This window comes from Rhipicephalus sanguineus, chromosome 8 (genome assembly GCF_013339695.2).
Source record: "Rhipicephalus sanguineus isolate Rsan-2018 chromosome 8, BIME_Rsan_1.4, whole genome shotgun sequence".
Taxonomy (NCBI): Eukaryota; Metazoa; Arthropoda; class Arachnida; order Ixodida; family Ixodidae; genus Rhipicephalus; species Rhipicephalus sanguineus.
Genome location: NC_051183.1, coordinates 80,125,733 through 80,139,747, shown reverse-complemented (window position 1 = coordinate 80,139,747; position 14,015 = coordinate 80,125,733).

Genomic DNA, 14,015 nt, shown 5'->3' with positions numbered 1-14,015 from the left:
CACCCAGACGTAGGCGGCTAGATAGATAGATAGATAGATAGATAGATAGATAGATAGATAGATAGATAGATAGATAGATAGATAGATAGATAGATAGATAGATAGATAGATAGATAGATAGATAGATAGATAGATAGATAGATAGATAGATAGATAGATAGATAGATAGATAGAAACGCTCAAAGTGCCAGAGGTTCGCTAAGAAATGCTTCGCATTTAAAAAAAAAACGTATGGCAGCTCCACTAGTGGGAAACTTCAGGAAGTGCGTAGCATGGGCACCCAGCGATTCGCGTTCGTAGAGCTCTCACTGCTCCGTTTACCAAACCGTCGATGACGCCAATGTCTGAGGTAAGCATGCAGGGTTTCCCCGGCGCGAGTGGAATCTTGTTAGGGAGGTTTGAAAACTACTTTTTGCTGCGTTTTATCGACTTCCTTCTTGTTACGGCAGTTTAGATACGCGTCGTCTGCAGCGAGTTCCATAGGTTGTTTCCCCCTTCAGATGTAGCGCCGGAGAAGCGCCGGTGGGAGGAGCAATCGTGCGCTACGAGAGACGGTGGCGCCCTCTCTTGCACAGCGCCCGAGCCCGCCGCATGTTTCCTAAACGTATTTAGCAATTTTAAGTTAATTATTGCGATTACTTCTTGATTATTTCGGTTAATTATATTATTTTAGACCTTATTCGTCCATTTTAACTCGGCTTTGAGCATCGCTAGCTTTGTTATGGCCTGTATTAAGCGCTTTATACTGTGAGCGTGACCACGCCACATGAGATCGATGGATGGACGACAAGCCGGGCTCCTAAAGTGCTACGAACTTCAAAGAATAATAAGCAGCCCTTCGCGTATCGAAAAAATGGGGCCAAGCGAAGCTTGTGAAGTACGTGCCCGGCTTATACTATTTTTCTTCTGTCGCAGTGCGTAATGCTCCCTCCTAACTTTTTTCATTCCTTAATGCCGGGAATTGGACCTTCACCCACGTGCTTAGCAGCGCTACACTTATGTCGCTACAGCAACAACGACGGTTACGTGTGAAACAATGAAATACAACACTGAAAGGCAACAACGAAATGTGCACAACGTGGACAGTGACCTCGATGGAAGAGCAGAATGCCTTATCAGAAACGGCTGATCGCCTACTACGATCGAGAAAGCATCAATTACTGGAAAACGACGCATGTCACGGGCGCCCCTTCCAGGGCCGTATTTGTGAGCACCAGCATTTCTGCACAACAGTTGGCGACGGATTTTTCGTGAAGCGTGCCGCCACCGTCACTGAAATCTGTAACTCACAAAAGCTTCGCTATCAAATGGGTAGGACTTACTCTGTTGCAGGTACAAGCGTTAAGTTTTCCCTTATATAGCGTGTTCGGGAAAAAAATCATGGTTGATCCCTCGATCATGGGAATCAGTATAACACGAAAGTGAGACGTGTCTTTAGTAGGGCTTATTGTGTAGAGATATATAAGAGCTTGAAAAACGTGTATTGGTCTTCGGCAGCTATAGCACCCTTTGATGTGGATGCACCCACGTTGAGTGGCACATCTCCATCGTGACGACTAACACCTATGACCATGATTTAACCGTTGTCGTAGCTAAAGTTGTTAACATATACCTGGACATCGCGTGTCGTAAATCCCGCACAGAAATAACATCAACAAGCACATAATAAACACTGCTACTCGATATGCACTTCTTCAAAGCGTCGTCAATTAAGGAGAGAAACGGCACCCTATGCGCTCCCGAGTAATAGGGAAACCCTACGCCTGCGGTCATGCATACACAACCGCACTGCGCTTCAGCAACGCGGGAGCCAGAGGTTCGTAGCTTGAGCCGCGAACGCGCGCAAGCGTTCCACGTCCCGCCGGCCTCAGTCTCGCTCCATCAAGGCACGACATTTGGCGGTGCTATCGCACTCAATGGAAGAAGTATAGAACTGGTGTTTAGAAAAATTTATTGTATCACAAACGGTTAACAACAATAACAATTTAACATGACGTTATACGTTACGCTTCTACCGACAGTTAGAACACATTTAGCGTTGCATGAATGACAAATAGCACATTTCTTAAAGCAAAATGGCGCAAGAATGTTTTCACAGCTTTCCTCTGTATATAATTACCAATACACCAGTCAACTATCTCTGAAAGTGAACAAAAATATTAGAAATGTTAGGTACGGGGCAGAGAACACCTCTCTTTTATCCGACAGTGTAAAAAGTGGACATAATGTACACGAGAACAAGTTAGATACAATGAGAATACGTGGAGCGAGCATGTCTTCGCATTCGAAGGGCACGTGGTTTTCTTTATCGCGCTTTTTTGACGCCACACAGCACGGTGTGAGGAACAAGTGAATACTAAGCCCTTAATGGGAAGTTTTACAGCTTCGAAAGCGGGTTCATTTTGCGGCGAACGCGTCCACGAACTAAAAACACACGTGACCTCCTCCGAGCGAGCGACGATGTCACATCATGACGTCATCACGTCGTCACATGTCTCCAAAAATTTGTGATGTCATCACGACGTCACAAGATGGCGTCGCTACATGACGTCACATGATGCCGCCTTCAACTGACATCGTCGTTCAACCAAAGGTTGGCCGATCCCGGAGGTTATGCGACATTACGTGAGCTGCAAAAAGCTTCAGTAGCGCGGTACGCGTTTCATACATGTTTCACCACGCCAGTCGAGTCTAGGCGCTGCGTTGGCGCGGTCTTGCGTGGACAGTAAGGGTCGACCGCGCATTTTTATATCTAGAGGCCGGATTTTTAGGCATTAAAAAAAGCGCGTTTAAGGCACCGAAAATAGGCAGGCAAAACACGCTTTAGGCCTCGAACGTCGAAAAAGAAGGCGCAATAAATTTTTACACAGACAAATAATTTAGAAACAAGGACGTGCGCGACCTGTATCTATGACAGGAAAGCAAAAAAAAAATACATGTTAATGTTTATGATGGCAGAAAGGTGCCAACAGCTGAATACAGCCGTGCAATTGGCGGTAGTGCCACACGGTTTGCAGAATACGGTCGCTCCTTTTATTCCGTAGCATGGCGAGTCAAGTGTCCACTGTTGAATCAACACACTCCTGGGTATCTCTCTTTTAGCAATGGCTGAGTAGGGCACCACAGTAGCACATAGCCGGGCCGCTATAAAAGAACAGAAGGGAGGGATGCCTCGTATTGACCGGCTCTAATCGCGTAGGGTCAGCATAGAATAAAGAACCAGTTTAGAGAAGGGAAACTGTAGCCCTGACAACGGTACGAAAGATAAGCAGCGGTAGCGCATGGAACTACCGAAGGCACCCAAGAGATGGCGCTGCGTAAACAGGAAGCGGAAAACAAAATTTATTGTTTATTTAGGTAGAAAAGAGCAAATGGCTGCCTTTTTTTATTCCGTACCTGGTGCGTATGCGCATACGCGGGTGCCCTGGCTGGTTTTTTATTCTATCCTTTTTAAACAGAAGTGGACGAAAGAGGCCGGGACTCGTGTAAGGCTACGGAGGTCTCGTTATCTTTCGCCCGCTTGTTTTGAGCGCGTCGATGCGCCGAGCAGCATGCCAAAGCGCCCTTCGGAACGCAGTACCTGTGCGTACGAAGGTTACATGGAACCGAAAGGCATACATTGGCAACTGGCACCAGTAAGAACAATTCACGAGTGAGTAGAAGAAACGATAATCTTTATTGACAGTGAGCAAGCGGTAAAAGGCCCTTGTTCAGACATCGTGAGCTCGTAAACGACTAGCCTTCGCGGTACTTCAAAGAGACAAAACAAATTAGATGACGTTTGTTGCCCGTTTCCACCGTCAGCTAGCGCTCACAATAACCAACTTGTATTGTAGGACAGGCGTAAAGCATCAGCATTTTTTTTGCTACAGTTTTTAGTACTTGCTTTCAACGAGTACGCCTGAAGACCCCCGGGTTTATTGTTATTACAACGTATTGCGGTCAGGCTGAGAATACCAAGCAGGTTCACGCAAAGAAATCACATTATAGTGGATGCCTACAGAATGGCAGAAAACATGAGCATTCTAACACGTGATACCGATGAAACAACCCATAAATGGGATATATGCAAGGCCTCAAAGAAGTGCAGAAATACAGAGAAGGGAGAAACGATTTTCTATACCGGTCATTCTTTTATTGTGACATCGCCGCTGGAAAGTAGGCTTCATCAACAGTCTGGCCAAGTCGTGCTCATGCCATCGCATAATTCACTCGTTCATTTGAGCCCACCAGACTTGCAAGTACAAGTGAAATAGCAGCTTTGTCCACACGTGTTAGCATACAACTCAAAAGCAAGAACAGTGAAGTGTGATATGCTAACGAGGTCACAAAGCAGAAAGAAAAACGCTGAGCTTGAAAGTACGTGTACCTGCTATCGTCGAGGAACCTGTGGAAACTGACGCCTTCGCTGGTATCGCAGCTCCTGCGGCACCATACAGCAGCACACCGACTGCCCACCATAATTGCAATACGATTACATCGGTGAATTAAAAAACTTTCATGCGTATTTTAGACAACATTAACGATAGAATTCGCAAGAAAACGGGGAGCAACAAACCAGCTGCCAACCATCGGACGATAACTGCGCATATTCTGCGCGTTATCTGCGGCACCCGAGACGCAGCGGCGCACTTTTTGCGCTTCGTCACTCGTCACAGCGACGGTTCGCTTGCTCGCTACCGCGCGCTGGCCGTCAGCGGTGAGCGACAAGGCAGAGATGTTTTCAATCACTGAACAACAAATTTACTCATCATTCAAACATTACTTTCAGTTACACAAGAAAAAGCACTTTTATGCGGCAATGATAGCTGTATTTCTCTTAAATATTGCTTTTATTACGGCGCCTCTGGCGGATTTTTTGGCGTTGCCGAGGGCAGATTTGAACGGAGCCACTATGGTTTGTTTGTTAGCTGCGACGGGGTCGATTTTTTCGCCCCCCTTCGGCGATGGCTGGAACTTGAGACTTTCCGAGGCCTGGGGTCAGTTTCTCCCCTGCCGGTGAACACCGTCAAAAGTAAATTACAAACAAAACAAAAACCGTGTGCACATCAAAGTTTTCTTTCTTTTGCTGTTCACTCTGTCTTTCTCTGACGGCTCTGCACGGTTTGGTATTCGCCAACCGCTCACGCCATGTCAGCGCGGCGTCGAATGGTGGCCGGCGCGTCCCATTTCACTGCTACTACCGGTTGTTTTCCGGAAGTTGGTTGAACTAGAGGACTACGCTGGACCACATAGAATTCCGAACAGTCACTGTTACCCGGTAACTTGAATAACGGTCTCAAACAGCACTGGAAAGCGAAATTTGAGGTTAAATAGTAGTGTTCATATGGGCGCCGATTTTAAAATAGGCATTTCGGCACAAAATCCAGAAATAGGCATTTATAGGCACTGTAAGAACACTATAAAAGCCCTTCTTAACCTCTAATTCTGTTCATATGTCAATGCGGAGCGATAGGAACGCCAGGAACAAAACAGGCATTTGCCTAAAATCCGGTCTCTAGTGATAATGTCCGAGGAAAAGCAGCGTTCTTATTAAGAACGCTGACGAGATCAGAGACTGGAGTGTGCCCGTCGGCTCCGCTGGTCACCCATCTTCTACATGTTCAAACTGGCAGCGCGAAAACACGAATATACAAAAGAAGGAGCACACACCGCAGTGCCTCTTGCTCCTTCTTCTTGTGTCATCGTGTTTTCGCGCTGCCCATTTCAACACGGATAATCAGTTCCAATTTGCCCAAATGCCGATTCTTTCGCCAGCCTTCGTATAGTGGAATGGCTGAAACTTTTTTTGTTTTTGTTGACACAGACAAAAACATTTTCAGGACTAAAGTTGTGTAAAGAAACGCTAACGAACTAAAGTAGGGCCTAAACATTATCACATAGAACTACAATTAGGACGAAATATAAAGTAGAAGACTCATTAACATTGAAAAGAAAGCTACGTTAGCAAGCTGTTGCGGAATTAAAGTGATGATTGAAAAGCTCCCTGGACTCACACACGCTAAAGACAAAGAATGAGTAAAAAGAGTGTCGTTTTGTGCCACAATAATCGTCATCTATCCTTGCGTGCATTCCCTTGCATTATCGCCCCGCACCCAGCATTTCCAGTGCACGAACGGCATGCGCGTTATCAGCGTGACATAGCATCCTTCACAGGAAATACGTCATTTTTACTCGATCTTTTTTTTTTAATATAATACTATGGAACTACCGTCGCGGTAAAGCGCGGTATAAGTTAAACTGCCGACCAACGAAGGACACAAAGACTTCCATCTCTTTAGACTCGTTCCTCCAGGTTTCTCGAGGTATCGCACATCGCCGATTTAAATCCTATCTAGTTCATTTCTCAATAGAATTCCTTCTTGGTGTATTACCTGTAACACACAATACACACGTGTCTAACTTGCGGCGTTTTATGAAACTCCCTACAGACGCGATCGAAGGCAATATTATATTTTCTTTTTCCTTGAAAGCAGTTTGCTTCAAAAGGAAGACCGTCTTCGTGTGACGCGAAGCGACACCTATCACAAAAGCGATTGAGAGACCCAGAAAAGAGAATAAAGTTTTTCTGCTTTTCCTTTTATATATTTGTGGAAAGCTTCTGAAAGACTTCTCAAAGGCGGCAGTTTAATACTGCGCCGCCACTTTTGCAGACTTCATATCATATTACACGACAAAGGACTGGCTCACAATGTGCAGTCGCATTTATCGGCAATATATATTCGGTCCAATATCGCGAAATAGCCGAGCGAGGAGTTGAAAAAAAGGAGATTCGGATATTAATGGACATCGAATGAAAAGTCTGCGACGTCGGACAAAAAAAAAACAGAAAAAAACTTGGAAATCCAGTATTGCGAGAACCATGTACGGCTATATATATATATGTGATCTTGTTGTTGACTCACCGCATTTGGCGCTATGTGAATAAAGGTAGCGCGTTCGACTCTCGGTCACGACGGCTGCCTACCGGCCGGGTCATTGCGAAGACGCCAAGTGCCGAGATTTTGCAGGCTTGATAAACCGAAAACAAATGATCCCACCAAATGGCAGGGGGTGGCCAAACAAACTTGAACCTTCAGTGATATGGTTGCATGTTAACCATCGTCATCATAATCATCATCAGCCTGAGTACGCCCACTGCAGCGCAGAGACCTCTGCCATAATCAAGCCGGTCCTGTGCTTGCTGCGGCCACTTCTTTAATCTCATCTGCCCACCTAACTCTCTGCCTCCAACTAGCGCGCTTTGCCTTCTCTTGGAATCCAGTGTGTCACTCTTAATGGCCATCGGTTACCTTGCCTTCACGCTGCATGCCCCGCCCATGCCCATTTCTTCTTATTGATTTCGGCTGAGGTGTCCTTAACACATGTTAATAGTTGGCTCCATAACTGCGGTCACAGAAGAGATAACCTGAAGCTTTAACTACGAGGAAAAGGTTTCGAGTCGTAACCACGGGCGCCGCGTCACCCGTGGGTTAATTGCGCGATTAACGGATACCGCGCTTTTGTGTACAAATCGAAATGTGGTTCTTCCTCGCTAATCTGGACGAAAGAGCTCACACACCTTGTGGCACTCGCTTTGCGAGTGATACAAGGCGCCGCATACGTCATGCCATCGTATATGACGTAACACACGAAGTGTCATCCGATGTGATGTGTAGTACGTAATGTCACATGACATGTCACATACGAAGTTCCAAGAAAGATAAACTTACTAGCGTACTATATTTAGATCAGATCCAAATTAGGGCATGCTTCAGTAATTCGGGATCCGGAAACTATGCAAGATATAGTCATAAACTTGAGATGTTGCAAAAGAAGGATATTAGATTCATTTTCGGCAAATATGAAAGATGTCACTCCCCTACCAAACTCACGCAAGAACACGAGTTTCCAACATTACAGAAGCGTCGCAAATATGCCGGGGTAGTGTTCTTGCATAACATAATAAAAGGTGATTTTGACATGCCGATACCTTAATATGTTAAACCCTTAAACACCAGGAAAACTCGACAGAATAATGGCCACGCTCTGAAACTGATATTTGCTAAAACTCGTCCATTTAAACACATACTTTTTCCACGATATTTGTAATCCCGATTTTTTTGTTTACTTTGTTTGCTTTTCCATTCCTGATTGGGTCTGTTATGCCTGCAGTATACCGAAATAAACAAAATTAATTAATTAACATGTAATGAACGCCGCGTAAAAATGTAGCCTTCAAGCTAGCAACACGACATAAAAGTGTCTCAGTGTTGATGGCGGAGACTTCGTGGAATCTTTTCCTCGACCTCGGACTGAACCGATGAAAACAAACAGCCGCAGCAGTCAGCTACAGTACTGCCACGACGATGTGCCGCAGCTTGCAGATAATTGTTATCAGCACTTTCTACACTCCGCAAAGTAATTGAAATGCTCAACGTCTCGGGGCAGCTGGTTTTGACGTGCACGCATGCGCACCGCTATCGGCCTTGGCGGCAAACCTCCTGCTGATTCTATAATGCATTCGTTTTCTCACGCGTTTTGATTTGATGAAATAGTGAGGTACAGGCCAACTGGGGCCGCCAGTCTCATCGTTCTTACGAAAGAAAGAAAGAAAGAAAGAAAGAAAGAAAGAAAGAAAGAAAGAAAGAAAGAAAGAAAGAAAGAAAGAAAGAAAGAAAGAAAGAAAGAAAGAAAGAAAGAAAGAAAGAAAGAAAGAAAGAAAGAAAGATGCGGAGGCCTTAGGTTTTCAAATAAGATGAGCTGTCTTCACCAGGGCCCGGCACGAAAGCGATCCATCACGCCAAAGAAGCGATCCGTCAGTGAAATGAAGCGATCCAGCGCCATTCTGGATGCAAGCACACTCTCCTTCAAATTATTCCATAGCAATGCAGTGCTGATGTCTCCGCAAAGGCAAAAAAAAATGGCATAGTTTATAGGATTGAATTGAGTTTGCGGGGAAGTGTACACCCCACCGACATCGCGAGATGATTGAGACAACAATGCAGTTAGCGAAAACTGGACGTGTCATGGCGCTGTATACGGAGAAGTGATGTAACAATATGATAAAGAAAAATAAAAAAACGTCGTATACAGGAGCAGCTAAGAGCAGAATGATATCAGCGTAATGCAAGGATATCTTTTGGAAGATTGAAAACATGCAGATGCATAATTGTGGTCTCCCGATTTCTCGTGCCAATGTGTGATAACGCCTTCATCTAAGCAAACAGCTTCAACCAAAAGAACAGATGGCAGTGAACATTGGGACGCATAATCTTTGCCTCACTAACTGCGTACAGTGTCCCGGAAGTGATCAGTCACGTGAGTCAGCAAGACAAAGGGAACGCGAGGGAGGGACTCCTCCAGTACCCGCGTTTGATCGTTTTTCGCGCACGGGGCACACACGTTGCATAATAGTGTGCGAATATTAATGTTTGAGATGGAATCGAATGACATGGCTGGTGCCAAAAACGAATAGAGTCGAATATTTTTTTTTTGCATATTTTAAGACGAAACCCTGATACTGATCACTTGTCACAATATCCGGCATCCAGCATTGCCAGCACAAGTGGTACCAAAGGTCACGTGCGGCGTACGTCCGCATTCCCCGGCTGAAAATTAACGTCAATTACACGTGAATGAACTTTGAATTAAAGTGACAATTGCGTATGCAAATAAATGATAAATTATGATTAAGTGCGTAACATGAATCGAACGTGAATTCAGCTGATGTAATTGGAATCACGGGAGAATTAAATGTGGATCACATGAAAGTCAATGTTAATTAAAGCAGAATCAAATGCGAAATGCAGTGAATTACAGTGGCATACCAAGTTAGTATCAGTGGTCATTGGATGCATAAGGTAAATCGAACGTGAATTAAGGTTAACTAAAGGAAATCAAGATTGAATTAGGGCGAACTAATTGGGTAATGTTAATTAAAGGTGCATAAACTGTAAATTAACAGCGAACGAAATGTCAAATTCAATTAAATTGAATTAAAGGTGAATAAGATGTGAACTAACAGTGAATCGAGTGCGAGCATAAGCATTCGCATGTGCTCTGTTATATAACGTCGACTGTCAATAATTTTGCTTCATTAACAGCCGTTGTAATATCACAGTTAATACGAAGCGACCTTCACATCAAAACAACTCTAGACGTCAGCAGTTTTCTCTCATAGCGGTTCACGATAAGAAGTATTCATTAAAAAGCATACATGGAATATTAGTGGCCCCTAATGAGCAGTTTAATCACATGGTCCAGACTAAAAGGTTAGGTGCGAGTGAATTTGCGAAAAACACTGCGACATCTGTTTGTTTTTTTTGTTTTTTTCGGCAACCACACAGGCTGACGACAACCGAGAACGCGGCAAAAGACCCTAACAAAGCTATTCGCATAAAATGCGCCATCTGTGGAAGGTTACAGTTAGTTATAAAAGTGCTCTGCCAACCGCGACAGAGTCAGCCAACCGGCACGAAGCAAAATATACGAATAAGAACAAAAAGCGAGCGAACATAAAAGGGGACGATAACGAGAAACTCTCGCTGAACTCGACGACGAGATACGACGGTCGCGCTCGACAGCGAGAACGAGTACAAGAACAAGTGCAACGAAAACGCCAGCACACTCGCATAACGACCGACTGCGAGTGGCGCGTGGAGTCGTCGAAGCGATGCGGTGGAGAACTTTTCCTTCTCTTTATATATATCTTTTTTATTATCGGTTCAACGCCCTCACAAGGAATGCTTCCCTCGCGTTTTTCTTTTTTTTTCTTTTTTTTCACTTCTAAAGCAAATCGTAAAACGAGTGAATTTTGCGCTCGTGCCATCAGACGGTCGAAAGCCCCCCCCCCCCCCTTTTTTTTCATTAACGGTCTGTGCTGGAGAGTTGTGGAATCCGAAACGTCAAAAGAAAGGATGCGTTAGCGAGGTGCGCTGAAGGTACGCGAAAGGTGAGTACACAAGTTTAATACATAGTCTAGTATTAGCACATTTACCTTTGTTACGTAAGGAAAATCGTTATCACTGCGGAACAAAACAACACCCTCACTTCACCTACATGCATCGTCTTTCCAGTTTTTGTTTTGTTTTGTTTTGTCTTTTTGTTTTTTTTTAAAGCGGACCGTTTCTCGCCGCTACAGACGAAAAATAGAAAAAAAATTTCCACAAAAAGATTCCTGCGATAAGAGAACACCGTGAAAATTTCCTCGCGCGCAATTTCAAATAAAATTGATCGTACCTTGTGTTTCCTGCATGTATCACATTACTTGAAAGTCGTTAACAAAACGCTTCGCTTAACATGTATACGTTGGAGCCGTGAAATCTTTCCTCTTTATCATTTTAGTTAGTTATTCACATAGTCATTTAGTAATTTATTTTTGTTCATTTATTTGTTTGTTTTTGCGTCATCAGCTAAGAACCAGCATGCCTGTGTGACGTCACAAATGTTTCGAGGCGAGTCGCTTAGACAAACAAAATATCATCCCGCTGCTCATGGCGAGCCGTACGCGACACCTGTATAGTTCCCCGAGAGCAGAGGAGTCAAAGACCCGCACTATGTTACCAGCACAAAAATAAAAACCATTCATTCATTCATTCATTCATTCATTCATTCACGCCCTCTCACTCGATGCGCGTAAATATACGAAGACTGCGCCACAGGCTGAAGGCGTTAGGAGATGCTAAATAAAAAAAAAAGCACACATTGACGTTTCAGTGCATCTCGTGTTATTTCGAGAGATACCCATTAAACATGAGCCCCAATACGAAAGTACGGCTAAGTACACATCCTTTATTACATTTGTTGGTGTTTTATGTCTCCGAAACCGCGTTATGGTTATGAGGGACGCCGTAGTGGAGGGCTCCGGACATTTCGACCACCTGGGGTTCTTTAACGAAATACGGCCGCGACGGCCGTATTTCGGTCCCGCGACCATCGGGTCAGCAGTCGAGCGAGTACATACGCTTTCGGGCTGGCACAGCGCTGCCTCATAAAATTTATTCACGAGCCGCGAGAGGATTACTTCGAAATGGACTGGCGCGGCACCTAAGAGAGATATCTCAAAGTACGAAAAGAAAGAAAGAAAGGACGAAAGAAAGAAAGAAAGAAAGAAAGAAAGAAAGAGAGAAAGAAAGGAAGAAAGAAAAGAAAGAGGAAGGAAAGAAAGAAAGAAAGAAGAAAGAAAGAAAGAAAGAAGAGAGAAAGAAAGAAGAAGAAAGAAAGAAGAAAGAAAGAAAGAAGAAAGAAAGAAAGAAGGAAGAAGAAAGAAAGAAAGAAAGAAAGAAAGAAGGAAAAAAGAAAGAAGGAAAGAAAGAAGAGAGAGAGAGAGAAGAAAGAAAAAGAAAGAAAGGAAGGAAAGAAAGAAAGAAAGAAGAAAGGAAAGAAAGAAAGAGAGAAAGAGAGAAAGAAAGAAAGAAAGAAAGAAAGAAAGAAGGAAAGAAGAAAGAAAGAAAGAAGGAAGAAAGAAAGAAAGAAAGAAAGAAGGAAGAAAGAAAGAAAGAAGAAAGAAAGAAAGAAAGGAAGAAAGAAAGAAAGAAGGAGGAAAAGAAAGAAAGAAAGAAAGAAAGAAAGAAGGAAAAGGAAAAGAAAGAGAGAGAAAGAAGAAGAAAGAAAGAAAAGAAGAAGGAAGAAAGAAAAAGAAAGAAGGAAAGAAGAAAGAGAGAAAGGAGAAAGAAGAAGAAGGAAAGAAGAGAGAAAAAAGAAGGAAAGAAAGAAGAGAGAAAAGGAGAAAAAAGAAAGAAAGAAAGAAGGAAGAAAGAAAGAGAAAGAAAGAAAGAAAGAAAGAAAGAAGAAAGAAAGGAAAGAAGAAGAAAGAAGAAGAAAGAAAGAAAGAGAGAAAGAGAGAAGAAAGAAAGAAAGAAAGAAAGAAGGAAGGAAAGAAAGAAAGAAAGAAAGAAGAAAGAAGGAAAGAAAGAAAGAAGAAAGAAAGAAAGAGAGAAGAAAGGAAGAAGAAAGAAGAAAGAAGGAAAGAAGAAAGAAAGAAAGAAAGAAAGGAAAGAAGAGGAAAGAAAGAGAGAAAGAAAGAAGAAGAAAGAAAAAAGAAGGAAGGAAAGAAAGAAAGAAGAAAGAAAGAAAGAGAGAAAGGAGAGAAAGAAAAGAAGAAAGAAGAAGGAAAGAAGAAAGAAAGAAAGAAAGAGAAGGAAAGAAGAGGGAAAGAAAGAAAGAAAGAAAGAAAGAAAGAGAAGAAAGAAAGAAGAAAGAAAGAAAGAAAGAAGGAAGAAAGAAAGAAGAAAGAAAGAAAGAAAAAGAAAAGAAAAAGAAAGAAAGAGGGAAGAAAAAGAAAAAAAAGAAAGAAGAAAGAAAAAAAAAGAAAGAAAGAAAGAAGGAAAGAAAGAGAAGAAAGAAAGAAAGAAAGAAAAGGAAGGAAAGAAAGAAAAAGAGAAAGAAAAAAAAGAAAGAAGAGAGAAAGAAGAAAGAAAAGAAAGAAAAAGAAGAAAAGAAAGAAAAAGAAAGAAAGAAGAAAGAAAGAAAAAAGAAAGAAAGAAAGAAAGAAGGAAAGAAAAAAGAAAGAAAGAAAGAAAGAAAGAAAAAAGAGAGAAAGAGAGAAAGAAAGAAGGAAGAAGAAAGAAAGAAAGAAGAAAGAAGGAAAGAAAGAAAGAAGAAGAAGAAGAAAGAAAGAAGGAAAAAAGAAAGAAGAAAGAAAGAAAGAAAGAAAGAAAGAAAGAAAGAGAGAAAGGAAGAAAGAAGAAAACAAAGAAAGAAAGAAAAAGAAAAGAAAGAAAGAAAGAAAGAAGAAAGAAAGAAGAAAGAGAGAAAGACAGAAAAGAAAGAAGAGAGAAAGAAAGAAAGAAAGAAAGAAAGAAAGAAGGAAGGAAGAAGAAAAGAAAGAAAGAAGAAAGAACAGAAAAAGAAAGAAAGAAGAGAAAGAAAGAAAGAAAGAAGGAAAGAAAGAAAGAAAGAAAGAATTGACGTTTTCAAACGTATTTATTTCATACTAGAGAACATAGTTGCCGAGGCGATCGACGTAAAGGCACGGAAAGCCTGAGAGACCGCCATCGTTTAGGCACGAAGCGCCCGCGTGTGCACTGGTGCGC